Here is a 22,387-nt window from a genome sequence, read left to right as displayed (position 1 = left end):
AAGAAAAGCCAAATTTGAACCAGTGCTCATATAGGATGCCACAGGTAGCAGTTGAACCCAATACAGCTCAGGCTTCTAATGTTATTCAAAACATCCATGGCCAACCTTCTTGGGAATGGGAATACCCAGTGCTCTGAAGGTGCTCAGCTCTTGGCCAATGAATTGTTAGCAGACGCCCTGCAAACAACAGCTTGAGATGTGCTGGCCTGGGTGGGGTCCCCCTCTCCCATGTGTGCTATTTCCCTAAGAAAACTTTCCCTCCAGTGGCTGCTCCCTGGGCCACAGTGGAATACATCTGAGGTGCCCCAGGTCACATACACACCTGAGGTAAGAGGCAGATTCATTCACTCCAGCAGACTGGTATCTGGGAGAGTATAAATGGTGCTGCTCTAAGCCAATCTGGGTTGATAAACAGCAATCTCACCTGTGCACCCCCACCACGTCAAGAGGTTTTCCTCTCTTAGAATCCCCTTGACTTGCTTTGGGTGGTCGGTGCAAGGCTCAGCAGGTGTTGCTCTTCCTGCTACCAGGGAGGAACAGGGATAAAGATCTGCATCCAGTAGAGTCAGTCCCTCTGTGTTCCCCAGGGCCCGTGGCAGTCCAAGGAAAGTTGAATTCTTTCTGGCATTTTTTTTTTTTTTTTTGGACAGGCAGAGTGGACAGCAAGAGAGAGAGAGACAGAGAGAAAGTTCTTCCTTTTTACGTTGGTCACTGCGGATGGTGCGCTGTGGCTGGCGCACCGTGCTGATCCCAGAAAGCTGTACCTCCCAGCAAGCCTGCCCTTCTGTGACCCTTTCCTCTGAAAACTAATGGGTTCATCTGACTCTCTCATAAGTGACAGAATGCTAGCTTAAAATCCAGGCCTTTTGAATGCTTGGGATATGCCCCCTTTTTTTTTTAAAGATTTATTTATTTGAAAGAGTTACCCAGAGGGCCGGCGCCGCGGCTCACTAGGCTAATCCTCCGCCTAGCGGCGCCGGCACACCGGGTTCTAGTCCCGGTCGGGGCGCCGGATTCTGTCCCGGTTGCCCCTCTTCCAGGCCAGCCCTCTGCTGTGGCCAGGGAGTGCAGTGGAGGATGGCCCAGGTGCTTGGGCCCTGCACCCCATGGGAGACCAGGAAAAGCACCTGGCTCCTGGCTCCTGCCATCGGATCAGCGCGGTGCGCTGGCCGCAGCGCGCCAGCCGCGGCGGCCATTGGAGGGTGAACCAACGGCAAAGGAAGACCTTTCTCTCTGTCTCTCTCTCTCACTGTCCACTCTGCCTGTCAAAAAAAAAAAAAAAAAAAAAAAAAGAAAAAAAAAAAAGAAAAAAAAATGAAAGAGTTACCCAGAGAGAGAAGGAAAGGCAGAGAGAGAGAGAGAGAGAGAGAGAGAGAGAGAGAGGTCTTCCATCTGTTGGTTCACTCCCCAATTGGCCACAACTGCCAGAGCTGTGCCAATCCGAAGCCAGGAGCCAGAAGCCAGGAGCTTCTTCTGGGTCTCTCACACGGGTGCAGGGGCCCAGGCACTTGGGCCATCTTCCACTGCTTTCTCAGGCCATAGCAGAGAGCTGGATTGGAAGTGGAGCAGCCGGGACTTGAACCAGCATCCATATGGGATGCCAGCACTGCAGGCAGTGCTGGCCCCAGGACACACCCTCTTAAAACAGAGCTTAGGGCCCAGGGTTGTGGCTCCATGGTTTCAGCCTGCAACACCAGAATCTCATGTCAAACTTCTGTTTTGAGTCCCAGTTGCTCCACTTCCAATCCAGTTCACTCCGTTGTACCTGGAAAAGCAGTGGTATATAGCTCAAGTGCTTAGGCCCATCCCACCCATATGGGAGACACAGATGGAGTTCTGGGCTCCTGGCTTTAGCATGGACTAGCCCCAGCCTGCTGTAGACATTTGGGGAATGAACCAGTGAATGAATGAATGATCTCTCTCTCTCTCTCTGTCACTCTGTCTTTAAAATAAATAAATCTTTTTTTTTTTATTTTTTTTTTGACAGGCAGAGTGGACAGTGAGAGAGAGAGACAGAGAGAAAGGTCTTCCTTTGCCGTTGGTTCACCCTCCAATGGCCGCCGCGCTGCGGCCGGTGCACCGCGCTGATCCGATGGCAGGAGCCAGGAGTCAGGTGCTTTTCCTGGTCTCCCATGGGGTGCAGGGCCCAAGCACCTGGGCCATCCTCCACTGCACTCCCTGGCCACAGCAGAGGGCTGGCCTGGAAGAGGGGCAACCGGGACAGAATCCGGCGCCCCGACCGGGACTAGAACGCGGTGTGCCGGCGCCGCTAGGCGGAGGATTAGCCTAGTGAGCCGCGGCGCCGGCCCTAAAATAAATAAATCTTAACCCAAAATAATCAGCTTCCATGATTACAGATGCCACCTGAAGGCACTCAGGTGAACAGCTTAACTCCCAGAAAACCACCCACATCAACTCCCTGCCCTGTGAGAGCACCAGGCTGCACGTCCAACCCAGCTGAGTTTTCTTAGTCCATCAGTGGATGGCAACATGATGGACTCCAGGCACTGACTACTGAGTGAGCCCAGGCACCCCACATACTGTGAATGCTCATAATAAATGTGTGTTTTAAGCTGCTGCGTTTCAGAGCAGTTTGGTACATATCATTAGATAACTGGAGCAGGCCTTCCTGGAGGCTGTAACAAGTGGCCAACTTCAACATCCTAATTTTCTCCAAGACCCCTAATGCTACAGCTTGAAAGATAAGTGGTCTGAATATCAAAAACCAACAGGGGGCAATTGAGCAGTTAACGCACTGCAGCATAACCAGTAGTGTTAATCCTGCTGCCTGCAGTGGAGGCTTTCCTCTCATTACCCCTCTCCACATGTCAGCTCAGTCAATGCCACATCAGTGTCCAGCACTGTCAACCTCTGCTCCCTGGAACCAGCTTCTGCATGTGGTTTCGTTCAGTTGGAAGGCAAAGAAACCTGTCTCACAAGGGTTGAAGTCATACAGAAAAATCCACTGATTCATGTAACTTACAAGAGCAGAATTAGGTATTTCTGGCTGCAGGAAGAACTTGATACTGGACATGCAAGACAGCACCTTTGCTTCCTCTCCATCTGTGCACACCTCAGTGCCACATGGTGGCCTCCCACTACCTTCAGACTTCCACTTAGGTCTTCCCCAGTTACAAGTTTCACAAAGCAGAACGTGTGTACCTTGTTTTAAATCCAAACCACAGCACTTCACCTCTGTGACCTTGGGCAAGTACTTAACTTCTCTGGTTCAAATTTTTTTCTTTAAAATGAGAACAGTAATGACCTCTACCCTACAAGGTTGTTTTCCTAAGTGAGGCAATATATATAAAGAACATGTATACATACATATTTATTTATATATAGCATAGTTCTACAAGAGTCACTGTTGTTTTTTGTAATCACAGTAATGGTAGTACCAGCAACGGATGCAATAGTGGATTTAACAATAGCAATGTTCTCTATTACTATTCAAGAACAGCAAAGAGAATCCATGCCCCAGCTTTCTCTGGGATTCCCGTGCTCCCCACACAGTCCATGAACACAGAACAGGGCCCTAAGGTAGGGAGTACTGATTGGCTCCAGGTGTTCGGAGCCCACAGCTGAAGCTGGTGTAGGGTGATTCCTGCAAGGCTGGGAAATGAGGGGCTCTCTCAGAAAGGGAATGGACTCCAGGAAGGCAACTGAGATTCCCTAAGAAGTGAAATTCTCAGTGCTCAGAAGTCCCCAGAGTCCTGTTGTGCTGAGCTGGGGAGCTCCACTCAGGTGAAAAAGCTACAAAGGTCTGACTAGGAACAAGAGATTTTCTCATGATGAGTATGTGTGTCAGCTGTCAAAGTTCCTGGTTGAGTCTGTCAGTCCTCTCAGAGTTGAGAGATCCGGGGAGGGAGTTTACCCCAACCTTGAAGCTAGCAGGATCCAATCCTTGAACTCCAGCTATATTTAAGTGGCTGAACCTAGCACAATCTAGCACATGGCATTTCAGAACCAATCAGTACTGGCTCAAGAATGTGGGTGGAAGAACTGAAAGGGAGAGGAAGAATCCCTATTAATTGTAAAATTTGATTTATTTATTTGAGAGAGAATCAGAGAGTGAGGGAGGGAGAGAAAGAAAGTTTCCATTGGCTAGTTCACTCCCCAAAGGCCCACAAAAGCCAGGGCTGAGCCAGACTGGAGCCAGAACTCAGAAGCCTGGGACTCAGCCCAGATCTCCCACAAAGGTGCAGGGAACCAACTAGTTGAGCCATCATCTGCTGTCTCTCCACCCACCTCAACCCACAAGGTCTGCAGTGAGCTGGAATTGCTTGTTAAGAGTCAGAAATCAAACCCAAGTACTTTGACATGGGATGCAGGCATCTTTACTGGTATCTTAACCAGAGTCTTAACTGCTAAAGCCAAATGCCCACCTCCCCCCCCATTATTTTTGTGGCTATGAAGTTATTGTACCAAATCTACTGAGAGTCTTGTTACCATATAAGAGATCCTGCCTAAGAATGGGAAAGCAAAAAAGAAAGAAAATAGAGTGAGAAAGTAGACATGGAGAGAAACTAAGTGCTGAAGACTTCACTTAATCCTGTATATCTAGCTTTTTTTTTTTTTTTGAGTATTCAGCTTTAGGTGTCCAAATTTGCTTTTGCTTAAGTTGTCTTGCATTCAGATTATATACTTTTTAAAGATTTATGTATTTGAAAAGTGGAGTGACAGAGAGGGAGAGACATACAGAGAAAGACATCATCCACCTGTTGGTTCATTCCCCAAATGGTCCCAATAGCCAGGGCTGGGCCAGGCCAAAGTCACGAGCCAGGAACTCCCATGTGGGTGGCCTGGCCCCAAGTCCCAGAGCAGCTGGGACTCAAACTGGGGCTCCTACATGGGATGCTGGTGTTGCAGACAGTGGTTTAATCCATTGTGCCACAACATTGGCCCAGGATTATATTTTTCTTAGCAAAAAGAGTTCTAATTTATTGTGATTTGTCAACAATATTTTGAAAGATTCTCTTAAAGTTTTCAAGAATTAAGATTCCTAAGTGTGTCAGTCATTTGCCTACTGTTTCTTAGCCCTGGAACCACTCCCCACCCACCTCCCTGTGCTGTGCGATTCTAGAGCAGGCAGTTCAAAAACTACATTGCCCAGAATCCCTTGTCCCTCCTTCCTGTTAGTTTTGGGCCAACACTGAGTCAAGGGAAGGACACTAGAAATAGGTAAAGGAAAGAAAGGACTCTTCCTGCTTCCAGTTCTGGCACCTGGAGCAGAGCTGTGGCTGTTACTCCAGCATCTTTTAGCACTCTCAGCTCACTATCAGAGGCGCCATCAGCAGCGGCAGTTTCCCCCTTGGTGGCTGAAGCACTGACATGGGGATGCCCCAGCAGCAGGACAACCCCCTGCACAGCTCAAGTGGTGATGCTGCGGGTAACAGCAAAGTCCTCACGACTTCTCCTTCAGATCTCTGTGCTAGACTCATGAGATAAATCAACGCTTTTTCATTAAACCACTGGGGGGAGGACAGGCATGTTCTACAGCACTATTGTGGTAGTAATTCCTTGTTAACAACCTACTACACCAAAACCATTCCTGTCCACAGGGTCTCAGTGGGAACTGGACAGCTTAATGATCTCCAATGAGGTCATGAATGCTGACACATACATGGTTCACCTGAAACCAACCAGCCAGTTATGCCTGGGTGACCAGTCCCCAACCTGAAAATTCTCTGGGGTACTTCCCCAAGGAGACACATGGTTGTCTTCAAATAAAGATACACTTATCTTGATATCACTATTACTCCATTCCCCCACCCCTGAAGCTAACTAGAAATACTTTGGCTTGACCTATTTTGCCATACGTAGAACAAGAATAGTACCATATGTAGCTATTGTTACTATGTTAATTCCAGTCTTACCTACTGTTCTACTTATTTACTGCTACACAACAACCCCCTCAAAGTTCAGTGGCACAGAACATCATTTTATTATTCTCTCAGATTCAGTAGGTCAGAAATCTGGGTTGGGCAGATCAAGGATGGTTCATATCCACTCCACAAGGTTTAGGTGCCCAGCCAGTAAGACTTGAATGCATGGACTTGTTACAAATGGCTTGGCTAGATTTATCTCAAAGGTGTAGAAGGTGGGCTCAGGGCACCTAAATGTGACCTCTCCATTAAAACACTGTAAAGTAGTCAGACTTATCACACAGAGGCTCAGGGTTCCAGGGGTGAGAATTCCAGAAAACCAGGCAGAAGCTGCTTGGCTCCCTTGATCTAGCCTCAGAAGTCACACAGCATCCCTTGTGCCCTACTCTCTTGGTGAAGTAGTCACAAACCCATCCACACTCAACAGGATGGGACATAGTGTTGGAAAACTGTCAAAAGAATATGCAGCCCTATTGTGGAACCCAACATCCACAACATCCAGTACTCACTCGGAAAATGGTGTACAACTGAAGTTCTTCCTCCTTTCTTAAAAGGCATGTGTCTCCTGTATCATCAATACCGCAAAACTCCTGCACTAGCTGTGGCCCCAGGAGTCATGAGGATAACCTAAGGAAGACAAAGAACTCTTTGATTCCCCCATTCTTGGGTAGTTTATCACCCTCTGAAAACGCAGTCATAGGCAATGTAACTGTCAAGCCTGTATGTGAACTCACAAATGTTTAAGATAGCTAAGATTATTCTCCACATGGTATGTATCATCTTTTAAAATCTGTTTTGGGCTTAGTTCCTTACATGCCCCACATGAAACCCATCTCACAGTATGGAGCAAGGTCATCCAGATGAGATGGATGGAATGAGGCCTCTGAAAATAATCAACCCTTAACACTAATTGAGAGACACTGGTCCTCAGGGTGTGTGTGTGTGTGTGTGTGTGTGTGTGTGTGTGAGTGTGTAGCTATTATGACCAACAATGAGGCCTTCGGGCCTTTTGTCACCTATAGAAATCACCCATCAGTTTTAGAAAAAGGTCCACAGATGAACCTCTGAAGCAGCTGGGTATTATTCCTGCTAAAGAGACTGCTTGGGTCCAGACAGATACGTCTTTCATCATGTCAGCAGTCACACTGGAGAATGAAATGAACATCAAACTCCTCTAACCTCACACACTGAATGTGCAAATAAGAAGAATCCCAGCACCAGCTATCTAGCTCTGCTTCCATCACAAATGGAAGCCATAAATGGGTTCTGCAATAAGAGAGGCTGTGGGTTGTCACCAAGTGGCCCCATCCACAGATAAAGGAATGTGGGCTAGTGAAGGCTGTCCCCAGGCACAAAGGGCTTGCACATAAAGGCCGAGGCACGCTGGAATACCTGCTGACTACAGCCCTTTTCCTATTAACCTGGGCTCATAATATTATTGACCATCTCAATTCTCACAGGCTTCAAGCCCTCTGACATGGTCATTGTAAAATCTGCAGTATCTTTTGATACTGACTTTTCCTCTAAAATTCAGTTACTTTCACACCACATGACCATTGCTGTGGACGCCCTTCCAGAACACTGTCCTCTGCAGCTTCCCATGACAGCCACCTTGGTCCAAACTCCTTGCTGCCTGCCCTTCCTAAGCGTCCATTGTCAACCATGATCTTCTCCATGTCTCTCTGCCCAGGACAGCTGAGCTCCAGGGATCCAGTCCCCAGATCTGGCAACATTACTGCTCCCCACCCTAAACAGGTGCAACCACCTGTTTCTGGATTAACCCCGCATGGACCCTGAATATACATTCACTCCACTGTCCGCAAGTAGGGGACAAGTTACAGCCCAAGCTGGGTCATCTTCCTTCCTCATCTCTCTGTAGGTACTGTCACTCCTGCCCTTGTCTAGACTAATCCTGCACATCCTGCCTCAAAGACAAGTCCCTTATGTTTACAGTCTGTCAAGGACCTGCCAATACAGTGAAGAGGTGTCAAAGTTCACCTACAATGAGAATGAATTTCTCAAAGAGAAGCAAAGCAGAGGGAGCATCAAAGGGTGAGGCTCAGTTCGAAAGCTCTTCAGAGCTAAAGGAAGATCAAACGATGGAGTTGACGCTGCTGGCAGAGGTGGCATGGGGATGACTGGTGCAAAGAGATTTTGCCATAAAAACTGAATGCCAGCCTCCTCCTTTACTGTGAAATCCTCAATACAACAAAATGAGCTTCTTTTGGGGCCAAAAACAGTGGATCTCAAACCTTAAAGTGCCTCAGAATTTCACTGGGATCCACTCCCAGGGTTTCTGATTCAACAGGTCTGGGGTACAGACTGAGATCTCCATCTCTTGCAAGTTCCCACATGACGCTGATGTTGTTGGTCCTGGGAACACGTTTTGAGAATATTGTATGGAGGCTTGACTTCTGAAGAAAGGGGACTTGGTCTCTAGAGAAAGGGGAGACTGTGGGTTAAGAGGAGGAAACTGCATAGAACTCTCCTGAGAAGAGGTCATGGTGCCCTGAAACACTGTTGGATGCAAAAGAGAAACCCATCTTCTATGGCACCTGCTTGTGGGAAAAGGACTAGAGGTGGGGTAATTTCCCCTCAAGCCACCTAGCCAAGGGAGACACCTGCAGACCCTGAGAACTCAGATACTGGTGCAAAGTGCTTGGCCATCTTCAGTTTCCAAAGCAGGAATAGTGGCTCAGTAGCTTTGCTCAGAAGGCATAGGACAAAGGGCTTTGCATTTTTCCCAGGCCCAGTGAAATGGCACTGAGCTCACATTAGTACCATTTGCCCTGGAGTCAAGGTCAGATGCTGCATTCTGTGTGGCTCCCCTGTGTATTTTCACAGCAACATGAAGCACTTCTTTAAGGCTGGTATTCCAGTAGGCTGCTCCTTTTCTTCCTCTAAGATAGGGGAGGGATGCCTTGTGGATGATCGTGGATACTAAAGCACACAGCTAGTTCCTTCCCAACAGTGACTCTTTAGTGTAACACAATGAGCTTTCCTACAACCAGCCACAGCCTTGCCCCCAGCCTCCTGTGCCTTTATGGACACAAAGCCCAGCAGGAGAGGTGAAGTTACCAAGACAATGGAAGTTGATGCTCAGAGAAATATCAGTTATAGTGAAAACAAGCCTGGTAATTTTCCCTGAAAGCAAGCAAGCCTGGCCATCTGAAGTATATGTGTAAGGGGTAGGTGGTTGGAATTATATACAGTATACAGTGCAGAATGATATTGGGAGGCTCAATGAAGTAAAAGTTTCTTGATAAAAATGGAGGCACCAACCTCTTTTTCCTAGTGTCATAGAAGCTCAGATTGCTTTATGTGATTATTTAAAAGATAACAGTTGGGGCCGGCACTGTGGTATAGCTGGTAAAGCCACTGCCTACAGTGTTGGCATCCCATATGCATGCAAGTTCGAGTCCCGGCTTCTCCATTTCCAATCCAGCTCTCTGCTATGGCCTGAGAAAATAGTAGAAGATGGCCCAATTCCTTGGGCCCCTGTACCTGCCTGGGAGACTGGAAAGAAGCACCTGGCTCCTGGCTTCAAATCAGTGCAGCTCTGGCCACTGCGGCTAACTGGGGAGAAAATCAGCGGAGAGAAGACCTCTATTTCTGCCTCTCCTTCTCTAACTCTGACTTTCAAATAAATAATAAAAAAAAAAAGATAGCTGTTGAATAGCCCATTTCAGACAATTAGCTTTTAAAAAGGTTTACATATTTGAAAGGCAGAGTGACAGCATGAGAAAGAGTTAACAGCGCGAGCAAGAGAGCGAGATCTTCCATCTGCTGTCTCACTCCTCAAATGGCCAGGAGCATGGAACTCCATCCAAGTCTCCAACATGGATGGCGGAGGACTCGAGTACTTGAGTCATCATTCTCTGACTTCCCAGGCGTGGAAGCAGGGAGCTGAATTGGAAGCAGAGTAGCTGGAATGCAAATGAATATTCCAATATGGGATACCCACATTACAATCATTAAGCCACTGGCCACAATGCTGGCCCGGTTCTATGTATTTTTACCATGCATCTTCAAAGTTCTGTAACAGATGCTCCTAATACAGAAATGAAAGCAAGTGGTTCCTGCCCTCGAGCATCACTTGTCCATCACTCAGATATGGACTGTCCTGCAGTCCAGCTTTCATGGTTGAGAGGACAGTGCTACATCCAAGAGCACAGGCTGAGATGTCACAAACACCAGGTGTAAACGTATAACTCTGCAGATCCCTTGGCTATGAACAATGTGATTGATGTCACCAGATCACATTTCCCCCTCCTTTGAAATACGAGTAATAATTCCTCCCTACAGGCTGTTAAAGAATCGATGACAAAATGCTTGTGCAGCACTGAACACTGGGCAGGAAATGAAGGGCTTTTTCTTTCTTGGCTCCTGTCCCTCAGGTGCCTGCCCGAGATGACAACTGAAACAGGGAGACGAGCAGCTGCAGGCCCTAGCTCCCACCTAGCTGCTTCCGAACAACCAACCTGAGTGCAATATTAAAGGGCTTAAGGGTTTCACTGACAAGGAAGCATGGATGCTGCACCAGTCTGAATTCTGAGTCTACACCCAGGTTACTGCTTTGAGAATTGTGTCCCCATTTCTCCCTTCTGGCCAGGGCTCTGTTTTATCCCTCTCCCCTTTGTCTACGATCCCCCATCCATTTTCCACTTGGTCACGTGTGCTCTATGGACCTACTGGCCTACTCTTGCTCTTTTCCTTTCTTTTCAGATGAACCCTGCTCCTGTGGCCCCAGTAATGACTTGTGATCCACTCATTCACCTGTGACTTCTTGTTTGCCTCTTAATCTAATTAAACATATCCCAAGACACTTGAACAAGTTGTTCTATCTCAGCCACAGAATAAAACAAGACCAGAAAGTGCTCTCGATTCTGAGTCAAATGAAAAAGGGACATTCAAGTTAAGGGGCACGCGGGTGAGCTCAAGGGAACACAGACCTCTGTGACTCCTTTTGAGTCTTGGTTCAAATCCCCATTCTAGAAAACGCCATCAATATAAACCTAGCTTACGAGGCATGGCTGCTCTATCTTTCCAAGGATACCTTCAAGTTTAAAATAGGCATTAGGGTGCACTTGCCAAGAAAAGCCCCAGGACTATGGCAGCCCCTGCAGACTGAGAGGCCATGCACCAGGTATGGGGCCTAGGAGGGATGTAGGAGCCTGAGTTGGGGCTAAAGCCGGGGGTGTAGGCTGGAACCACTAGGGTGAGTGTGCTGTGTGGCAAGGAAGGGGAAGGTGGGATCCACGTGGCTGGCCAAGGGAGATGCAGGGCTCCTTTGGTAATAAAGGGGAGTAGGAGGGGACCCTCAGATGCTGTGGCAGGATTGGCGAGCAGAGATGCCTGGACGAGGAGTGGGCTTACAGACAGAGGGGACCAGAGAAGCCGTTTGGGAAACAGACCCAAAAACAGGTGCAAGGGCCTACTGTGAATGGGGGCAGGGCAGCGGGCTGAGGAGGTAGGAAAGAAGGGAAACAGAGATGCCAATCATATATTGAAAGGGGGATGCCGAGGTACAGTTTGGCAAAGGTAGCCCAGCTGTCCTGGTATGTGTAACGTGGACTAGGAGAGGACAGGGAGAAGTAAAGATCAGTGCCTCATATCAGAGCAGGCGGCAGGACACAGGGGCCCTGGTGAGCTGAGAGGGAAGGTGTCTGAGGCATCCCAAAGAGGGGTTCTGTAGTGGGGGAAGATGGAGAGGCCTACAGGTGTGGAGGGAATTGGGTTAGTGGGGTTCTGGGGAAATCCCAGGGATGAAGTCAAGAGGCAGAGATGTCTGCAGAGAAGGGATGCTTTCCAGGTGGTGTCTGGAGAATCCCCCAGGCTCAGGCGTGGCCCAAGGGGAGGAGCCAGGCAGTCCCCAGTGTGGGACAGGGAGGCTGAGATGACGAAAAGAAGGAAACTGACTTGGAAACTGATTGCTGTTGGTGCACAGAGGATAGGGAAGTGAAGAGGGAGGACATCACTCAGGCTCTGAGCAGGCCGGGTAGAGGACTCAGGGGCAAGGGCAGGTTGCCCCTAGTCTTGCTGAGTTCTATGGAAGGTGGCCCAGGAGCATCTTTATGGAATCTGGCAGACCTGGTCTGAAACCAGTTTTCATTTTGGAGGTAAGATCAGTCAAAGCCCTAGAAAGGGAGCTGGCGCTGTGGCGCAGTGGATTAACACCCTGGCCTGGGGCACCAGCATCCCATATGGGCACCAGTTCTAGTTCTGGCTGCTCCTCTTCTGATCCGGCTCTCTGCTGTGGCCTGGAAAATCAGTGGAGGATGGCCCAGGTCCTTGAGCCCCTGCACCTGCCTGGGAGACCTGGAGGAGCTTCCTGGCTTTGGATCAGTGCAGCTCCAGCCATTGCAGCCAATTGGGGAGTGGACCATCGGAGGAGGACCTCTCTCTCTCTCTGCCTCTCCTCTCTCTGTGTAACTCTGACTTTCAAATAAATAAACAAATAAATAAATCTTTAAAAAAATAAGGCCTAGAAAGGGGTAACATTAGCAGTGAGAAAAAGGGAAGGAAGTGGTGATTTTAACTTCTCTCCTCTTCACAGTTGCCACTTAAGATGCCACCATGGTCCCCCCACCTTGGCCCTCCTTTCCAAAGGTCATGCCTCCTGCCCCCCAAGGCCTCTACTTACACTCCTCCCTCCACCACAAGCTTCGTCAGTGCCAGCCGGGTCCTCTACATGTGCACTGTGCAGCTGAGGGATTCCCAGCCTCACTAGAGCTACAGCTACCCGAGTGCACCAGTGTCTTTGCCCATCCTCTGCAGCTGCAGAGCCGCCATGCATTACACTAAGCCCTTCATACGCAGCACCTGCAACAAGGCCTTGTGGTGCTCTAGCCACCTGTAGCAGCACCAGGCTACACCTGTGCCCAGTTGCTGCTGCTCACCTGCCAGCTCCACCCGCCCTGCCTGCACAGCTTCTGGGTCATCAGGGGAACTGCCACAGCTCGCACCACCTCCACTGAGACAGGGCTATGCTGCCCTGCCCCTCTCTGGGCCACCTCTACATACACTCCCTGGCTCCCCGGAGGGCTCAGTTTCCCTGTCTATTCCAAAGGAAAAGCATCATCCTTGTCCCTACCTCACCCCTTTCCAGCTATTGACATAGACTGGAGGTACTGCCCCTCTCTGGCCCTGGGGGCCAGACCAGTCCAGCTGTGCCCTGTGAGCCTCTGCATCTGAAGGGACCTCTTGAGTCTAATTGTTCTCCTCTGAGGTGAATTGTGGCTGTCCATGTGGAAGAGATGACAGGGCAGGGGCACTGTCCGATTCATTTCTGTATGTCTCTGTTCTGCTCATGACCACCTATTCTTTGTCCAATAAACCTTCTGTACTCTGAACACTAGTTTGTATAGTGTGAATTTTACATTCTGATGGTAGATTTTGACAACAGGTATCCAGACAGCTCCAAGATGTGCTCCATTCCTAAAATACGCCTTGAATTAGAAAGACTTGATCCAGTTGACACTGGCTTCCAAGCTACTCAGACCAAGGGCTTAGTGAAAATCTTCCACACAGAGCCTGCAGGTCTGGGTACCTCAAAAGAGAATGGAAGTGGTCCTGGAAAAGTTCTGGGGACCATGGACCTCTGAAAATGGGATTTCTTTTTTCAGAAGATTCTACTGAGAGATCTGTCAGTATCATAGAAATTTGAATGTCTAGGAACAAGAGACAAGGAACAAAGCTGGGAAATCTACCAGTAGGACATTGCAAAACTCCAGGCAAAAGATGATGGTGGTTAAGTCAAAGGTGGCATTAGCAAAGAGAAGGAAAATCTATGGAAAATGCTGCTGTTTTGATGATAGAACCAAAGGAACTTGTTGATGAGCTAGAAATGTTAGCAAAGAGCTAAATAAATGAAGAAGCCATGTCCTGAGTATCTGGCATAATGCAATTGTTTTTCATTGAGATTAGGAAATTTGGAGACACAGGGAAGAATTTAGGAGTTTCATTTTGGAAGTATTACTTTTGAATGACACATTAAGTACCCAAACAGAGAGTTGCAGTGGACAGCTGGATAACAACATTCAAGTGTGGAGTTCAGAAGGGGGTCTGAATTGGAGATAAAAATGCCTGGGGTACCCGAGTATAGATAGCATTTTAAGCCATAGCATTAGGTGTGCTGACTAAGGCCCAAGTTCTGCCAGAAGAGTGAACACAGCCTGTCATGTCATTTCATCTGCCTGGAATTCTCAACACTGAGACCCAGCTCATGCGCAGGAGCCAGCTCTTCCAGGTGTGGCAGGACATCCAAACCTTTCTCTTCCTGGCACACAGGCAAATATCTACCTATCCTTTTGTATCCAGGAGGGGTTTATGATCAGCTCTGGCCATTGGAATTAGGTAGAAAGTGATGTGTGCCCCTTCTAGGCCCAGCCTCCAGAATACTGTGTTTTACCTGTTCTTTATCTGGTCTCCATCTGATGTCAGAACTAGCAAAATGAATGCAACATCAATCCGCAGATAAAGTTCACTGTCAAAACATCCAGATTGGTGATGTGTATTTTAGTTACCTAAACACAATAGATTTCAGCCCTTGCCATTGACCAAATTCTCTCATTGTTTTCTAGGAGTGGGATTGTGAGATAGGAATCCCTCTTAGACCTCAGCTCTTATTACAGTCTCCACTGTCTCCAGCCTCCCTGGAGCTGTCCAGAGTCAACAATGGGCCCAGGGAAGCGACAGAAGGCTCTGTTCCTCCAGGTTTAGGATGATAATTGGAGTGAAAGGCCTTAGCCCACACTGTGCAGAGCACTCATCCTACTTCACAGAGCCACAGGAGACAAACACAGCTCACATCAGACCTTGAAGGCTATGCTAAGAACTTGAAGTTTGACTGTAAACAATATGGGAAGTCATTCATGACTTTCAGCACTAAAATTGCACCGTACAACTTTTGAGTTCTAAAAACACACCCTAGAGGCTGTGTTGAGAACAGACCAATTGTGATGGAGGATTAGATATTAATGGTGATTTGGTCCAGAGAGTTGGCAGTGAAGACTGGGAGAAGTGTCTGGATTCTAGGTATATTTATGTAGAGGCAAAAAAATTTCCTGTTATGTTTCATGTAGCTCTCAGATCTCACTTCCTCCTTGCAGTTAGCCCATTGACCAAATGTAACTCCCTTGAAGTCTTCCCCACTCTATCTGAAGTGGCCCTCTTACACTTGTCACTCTCCATCCTCTCCTGCTTTATTTTTCTTTGTAGTCTCAGGCACATGAAATGATATGTGCCATTGCCAACCTATTCATTGCCATCTGTACAGAGTGAACACTGTCTTCCTGAGGGCATGGATTGGTTGTTGCCCTCAACATATCCCCAGAGCCTAGAATAGTGTCTGACCCACAGTCGACCTCAAATATTACTTAAGAAAATGAATGAGCCAATACAATCAGTCTTGTGGGGCCCATGAGTCTTGTTCCTAACACATCAAGCAGTAAACACAAGGACCACCACTGCAGTGTATTTGCTATGATGCACAGACATCACCTTAGTGGCAAAACAAAGAAGTGATCTGGCCTCAAGCCACACCTTTCTGCCTAGAGTCCGAGTATCTCTGGAAGGCCAGAATCTAAATATCATACCAGTACAGGACCATTACCATCCAAGGCACCAGCATTTGGATAAAGATCCCAGATTATCTTCCCCTTTAATACTCTTATAAACTAGTCCACCTTTTCTAGTCTCATTCTGGTACAGGCTCATCCCTGCAAGGGCAAGAGCTGGCCAGATTCCCAGCAACTCAGTCATCTCACTGCTCAATTCTCCCTCAGGAAGTGCTGTTCAAATGTTTTCCCTGGACCATCTAACGGCAGCATATGCTGAGGCCCTTAGCATCTTCTCAGATAAAGCCAAGTCCCCCTCAAGTAGCTACGTGTGCATTCACTCTAGGCACTATGACATACAGAAGCTCTCTAGGACTTATTCCTTTGCAAAATTGAAACCATTATGCCTGTTAAACAACAATGCCCCATTTCTGTCTCTTGTCCTTACCACAATAAAACAAATAAAAGGGGGCAGTGGTGCAGGAGGAAACTTTCAGAAGTGATGGACAAGGTTATTACCTTGATGAAGTAGTAGTAGCAGTCATGGGCATCTTTCTAAACTCACCAGCTTCTGCACATTCAGTATGGGCAGATTTTTGTGGGCCAATTACACCTTAATAGTGTATATTATGTATAATGTAAATCAATGTATTTTTTTAAAAAGTCATCATAATCTTTAATAAAAAAAGAAAACAACAGAAAAAATGGAACAAAGAATCTCACAGAGATTATCTGGCTGGACGGGATCACCTGCCTCCCACAGCAGGGGCCAGAGCCATGCAGAGTGGGCTGGAGCCACTTACTGAATGGACTGGGGCTTGGAGGGCATGCCAATGTGCACCCCCTGCTATTGCTGCCGAGTCTGGCATCTGCAACCCCTGAGGTTCCACAAATGACCTCATCCCCAGTTCTCAATTTAGCACACCGGAGTAGCCAAACCCAAAGGCAGTGTTTAGAAGGAATTGGTGGCCGGCACCCCAGCTCACTTGGCTAATCCTCCACCTGCAGCACTGGCACCAAGGGTTCTAGTCCCGGTTGGGGCACCAGATTCTGTCCCGGTTGCTCCTCTTCCAGTCCAGCTGTCTGCTGTGGCCTGGGAAGGCAGTGGAGGATGGCCAAGTGCTTGGGCCCTGCACCCGCATGGGAGACTAGGAAGAAGAAAGTGGCTCCTGGTTTCGGATCGGCGCAGCATGCCAGCCGTAGCAGCCATTTTGGGGGTGAACCAATGGAAGGAAGACCTTTCTGTCTCTCTCTCTCTCTCACTAACTCTTCCTGTAAAAAAAAAAAAAAGGAATTGGAATTGGTTTCATTATGGCATAGCTTACTTTTTTAAAATTAAAAAAGGTGACACAAGAAGAAAGGAACTTCTCTGCAAACTACCCAGATCCAACTACCCTACACTAACAGATACTTTTCCTCTTCCTTCCTTCATGCATATTTTCCATGGTTGTAACCTTAGGAACCTTTGAAATTTTTGCCCTTCATTATGCTCAATAATCTACCATAACCTTGTTTTTCTGTCTTAGAGTCATTAAAATACTATATTAATGGTTTTATGAAGCGGCATCATGTCAGAGTAATATAATGTTTAAACAATTCTCCTATTGTTGAGTAGTTAAGTTGATCTCTTAAACACATTTTTGTTGTAATCATTGTTATAGAGAGTGCTTAACAATGTTCCACACATTTTAAAGTTAATCTCTATTTGTTAACTCATTTGATCCTCACCACAATTCTCAATTTAGGCCCCATCATGATTATCCACATGAAGAAACTGGGACACAGTTTAGTCACATCATTTGCCCAAGGTCACCAGGTAGTTAAGAGACTTGTCAATGAGCAAGTTCAAGAGCAGACCTGTCAGTGCACACACTAACTAACCACACCCTTCTTTTGCTGCAACAAACTTATCTGTGCAAATGTGGAGTTTTTATCCTGGAAAAAAACTGCCATAAATTCATAGAGTTTGAAACTGTTGGGTCAAGAAAAATGTGAAGACCTTTATGTCTCTCACTAAATATTTCCACAACGTTGTTGAAAGGAGTTCTTCCCATTTCAAGCCTTACCAGTCATGAATAATCATGTCAATAGGACCATATACCAGCCAACTTCAAGTTCCATTATCATAATTTTTCACTTTGCTTAGCATCTACAAAATGACTTCTAAAGGTAGCGCACATTAGCGATTCTTTGAATACTAAAAATGATGGACACCTTCCAATCAATCCTTGGCTAATTGTAGATGCTCTTTTTTGTTCACATCCCTCACACAGTAAAACACTGCATTCTTGAGAGTGCTTGTGCATTTGAATAAGCTCTTCATCTTTTCTCCTTGTTAGACTTGACACAAACATGTCCTTTTCCTCTTGATCTTGTTATGTTCGACTATACAGAAGTTTGCTCTTTGTTTGCTTTCAAAGTGTAGGTATCTATTAGATTCTCCTGTGTTGACTGCATGATGGTGGTCGCATGGAAATTTAGTCAAGATTCTTTTACGTCTTTGATAGTAAATATTCTTTTTAGGAAAATAAGGATGACAATATTATGTATGCCATATGATAGATGACAGGAAAAATGAGGGCCCAAAACCATCAGTTAGAGACAGTAGATCATCATGTTATCTGTTACCATGGACGGACTTTATTTTTTTGTTTTTCACATCTTATCGATCATGGTTGGAGTGAAAAAAACCATTGATTTTAAGAATTCTATTGAAAAAAAAAAAAACCATCAACTGTGAAGATAGTATTTAGAACACCCTACAACAGAGAAACAAGTTTATGATAGGATATTCTGTAAAATGGAGGACTAAAAATTTTGAGGTCACTACAATCACAACTGTGCATACTGATTTTTATATACACAGATGTATTATTTTTATCATGCCACTGTTCTACATTTTGGACTACAATAATAGTGCTTGAATTGATTGCTTTAGATTTTCTAAGTACCCATGTAACCAGAAAATAATCAATTGTTTTATTTTACTATTTACATCTCATTTCTTTTTTCATGTCTTATTACAAGGAATTTTAAAACACTGTAATTAGCTTGAGGGAATCCAAGCAGATAGAAGCTTACTTTCTGTCAAATAAGTGTCGTGGATGTATTTGGAGAAATTTTCTCCCCAGGTATTTGCACTCCTTACACTTTCCATGGCCTTCAATCAGCGGCATCATTGCTTCATTTAGAAAAGTGATACCAAATTAAAGCCTCTAAACAGAGGCTTATGGATTTCAAAACCCAAGGTTTTGAAGATCCCACACTCTACTATTTGTGCTATAAAAAAAAGATTTGTGCTATTCATGAAGAAACCCTCACCCCAGACTATATTAAGATTCTCCAGTCGTAGTGATGGATAGGTAGCCTGGTGGTTGAGGCATCAGTCAAGAGGCCCACATCCCACCCTGCAGTACCAGGGTTTGAGTCTGAGCTCTGCTCCTGATTTCAGCTTCCTGCTAATGAGCATCCTAGAAAGCCTCAAGGTGGCACAAGTAGTTGGGTCCCTGTTACTCAGGTGAGAGACCTGGATGGAGTTCCAGCTCCCAGCTTCCACCCAGTCCTGCCTGTTTTAGGCATTTGGGGAGTGAATCAGCAGACAGGACTGATGTCTTTCTCCCTCTGTCTCTCCTTGCCTCTCAAAAAAAAATTAAAATTCATTTTAGAGGAATGGCTCTCCAGACAGGACAAAGCAAAGAATCAATTAAGTCACTTTATGGGGCTGACCCTTGGAGAGGGAAATGACAACAACTCAAGATTGGGTAGTGAGATCTAAGAGCACATTACCAAACAGAGATGAGGGACTCACCGAAGCCTTCAATTTCTCTGACTTGGCCCTACCATTCCTTCTCCCAGATGCTGCAGGGGCAGGCTCCTGTTCAGTGATGCTCTGTGTGCTCCCAGGTACCCATCTGCAGCCTCAGGCGCTGTGCAGGGAAACCTCTCCTCAGTACTGCCTTAGCCGGGGTCAACTTCCCAGGGGCGAAGTGTTAAACCCTCCAGTTCTGGAGTCCTGGTGACTGAGGGCTAGTAGAAGCTGTTGGTCACCTCTAGCTCTGCGCTCCTTCTCCCAGGTCCTCAACCTACCACCAGCATCTGGGGGCAGGGGACACTATTTCCCCAAAGACATTGCCAAAAGAGGATTTGTCTAGTATTTTTAGATCCTATGCATTTGCAAGCTCTCCTCCAGCAATTCTGTAAAAACAATACTCTCTAGAATCAAAGTCTTTGGTGTTTCTTTACAAAAACTTTTAATCCCATGTTTGAGGAGGGTTGGGTTCCAGGAGAGGGTGAAGAGGAAGAGGCTCTCTAGTGGCCACCATAGTCAGATGGTGTCTGGCTGGGCCCCTCTGTCAGCTGGCAGATCATTAGATCCACATACTCTGTGCTCTGGGTGCACATAGACAGTGCAGCAATGGGGACAGATCTGGGCATTGGGCTTCATTGGAATTCCTCCCACACCAGCCCCAAACAAGCTGCCCTTTACTGCCTGAGGTTTTCAGATGATGCAGGTGGTGAAGGATTATATAGTGAATAACTATTTATTATTCCAAACCCAGGCCCTCTCAGAGGGCTGGAATGGCTCCCTGGCTCCCCAGGCCTCAGCAATGCCTGTGGGTCCAGGCAGTGGGTATGCCTGTGGTTTGGGGTTTGTTCTGCCTTCATTGTGAGCTGAACCTCCAACAATCACTGCGCCCCGGGTGGTTGCTATTGATTTATGCTGGCTGTGAAACAACTGACTGAGGCAGCAGAGTGAATGCAAACTCAGTGGCATGTATTTCTGCCATGAGGAACAGAACTCTGTGTGCGGACTTGGCAGGCGCCCAATTAAGTACTTGATGATGATGAGTTGATTCGCTTTTCAGATTTTTGAGGCTTATGGGTTCTCTGCACCCCTGGATCTGCCTTTGTTCCTGCCCAGTGTGAATTACAGAGCTCTGTTAAGAGGCTTCAAAGGGCAGTCCCTCCCTCAGCCCACCTTCTCTTCTGATCTCCAGGGCTTTCTTACATTTTGCCTCTGCAAGAATTATGTGTTTTCTTCAAATATTTCCCCACCCTACCCAAAAATGCACCAAAGAAGAGAAGGAAAATCTGTGTCCTCGTATTTTCCAACACCACCACCTCTGGTTGCTGTGTGTATCACACAGTTCTCTCCTTGTCAGTTTGCCTTCCACATCTCATCCACCGAGCATCCCTCCATGGCCTTCAAGTCTCAGGACAGGGGCCACTTGGCTGCCCATGAGGTCACCACATGTTCTCCCCAGATGCCCTACACCATGCTCCACCCAAATCCTTTTAGCATGCCCATAGTAATACAGAGTGCCATTATTTCATACCTAAGAAACACCTTCCCCACTAGGAGCCACAAGAAGGGCGAATCAAGGACTATTTATCCTTTAATTCTCACACATGGAAAGCAGAGAAGGCATCAGTTCCATCACACCATGGTTAAATGCAAAAATGTGAATTTCAGAATCAGAAAGACCTGCCCAACAATGGCCAGGTACCCAATTCTCTGTTGAAATTGCCTCACTGATACTCCAATTCTGAAATTAATATATTCTGAAATAATTATCCTAATTGCCCAGTGTATAAAACATTTGGAGCAGAAAACACTGTTACAGTGAAACTTGACATCTAAATAACACTTGGTGAGGCATGTGACATGATTCAGGGGTTTGTGGCCAGGAAGTAACTTCCCCCCTTCCCGAGGGTTCATGCCTTTTAAATAACAAAGAGTCCTATTTTTGATTCCTTTCCAAAGGCAAAGATGTGCCCTCATTCTAAATCTATGCAGACACTGGGGAAGTTTATTACAATTGATAAAGGTCCAGCACAATATTTTTTGAGCTTTTTGGGCACAGACCTGACATTTTATATCCTAACCCAGCAAGAGTGAAAAAAAGCTTTCATAAAACATACCTAATACCCATATTACTCATAAAGTCTTCTTTTCACAATTTTTATTAATTGATTTATTTTCATTTTATTTGAAAGGCAAAGAAACAGACAGAGCTCCTATCCATTGGTTCACTCTCCAAATGCCCTCCAAAATTGGAGCTGGGCCAGACAGAAGCCAGAATTCTATCTCCCATGGGTGGCAAGGACTCAAAACACTTGAGCCATCACTTGCTGCCTCTCAGTGTGCAAATCAGTACAAAACTGGAATCAAGGGCAGAGCCAGGACTTGACCCCAGCCTAATATGGGATGCAGCCATCTCAAGTAGTTCTAAACTGTTGTGATAAGCATAGCATGCCAAACACCCCTCATGTTGCCTCCTGTTATGTTCTTTCCAGTTCACTCTATTCTGTAGGTATTTATTTATTTGAGAGACAGAGAGAGCTCCAATCCGTGAGTTCACTCCCCAAATGTTTCCAATGACCAGGAGTCTGGAACCAATGCTGCCCCCCAGGGTCTGCATTGGCAGGAAGCTGAAGTCAGGAGTCAGAGTTGGCTATTGAACCCAGGAATTCAGTATATAACCACTATGCCAAACATCCATCTATATTTCATTTTTTTAAAGAAAGGCAGAGTGATTGGGTGAATGAATGACAGAAAGTGGAAGAGGGGGAAACCTTCCATCTGTTGGTTCACTTCCCAAATGGCCACAATGCCCAGGGCTCAGCCAGGCCAAAGCCAACAGCCAGAAACTCTGAGTCTCCCATATGGGTAGCAGGGCAGCAGGGGTCCAAGCACTTGGGCCATCTTCCCCTGCTTTCCCAGGTGCAACAGCAGGGAGCTAGATCAGAAGTGAAGTAGCTGGGACTCAAACTAATGCTCACATCGGATGCTGGCATCATAGGCTGCAGCTTAACCTGCTGTGCCACAGCACTGGGCCCCATATTTCATTTTTTAAAGGAATACTGATTGTGAATCCCAAAAGGGTGTCTACTTCAGTTGCACCAATATGATTTGCATAGGACATACTGTGGCTGTGTGAGATG

The 22,387-nt window shown here is 46.6% G+C and overlaps 1 long non-coding RNA gene across 7 annotated transcripts in view; it reads right to left on the bottom strand.

Annotated features, from left to right (window-relative positions):
- The window catches only part of LOC149122132 (uncharacterized), a 163,309-nt gene that overhangs the window by 35,214 nt on the left and 105,708 nt on the right, over positions 1-22,387 (bottom strand). For 5 of the 7 annotated variants that reach the window (XR_016221798.1, XR_016221796.1, XR_016221793.1 and 2 more), the window contains one exon: positions 6,395-6,512. The exons of 1 other annotated variant lie outside the window; for it this stretch is intronic. This is a non-coding gene — a long non-coding RNA (uncharacterized LOC149122132). Of the gene's footprint in view, positions 1-6,394; positions 6,513-16,113; positions 16,715-22,387 lie in introns of those variants that run through there. One more of the 7 variants, XR_016221795.1, reaches the window with a different exon arrangement.

This window comes from Oryctolagus cuniculus, chromosome 15 (assembly GCF_051225735.1).
Source record: "Oryctolagus cuniculus isolate XC-2025 breed Fujian yellow rabbit chromosome 15, ASM5122573v1, whole genome shotgun sequence".
Lineage (NCBI taxonomy): Eukaryota > Metazoa > Chordata > Mammalia > Lagomorpha > Leporidae > Oryctolagus > Oryctolagus cuniculus.
Note: the sequence above shows the minus strand (reverse complement) of the source record. Positions and strands in the feature narration are given on the sequence as shown.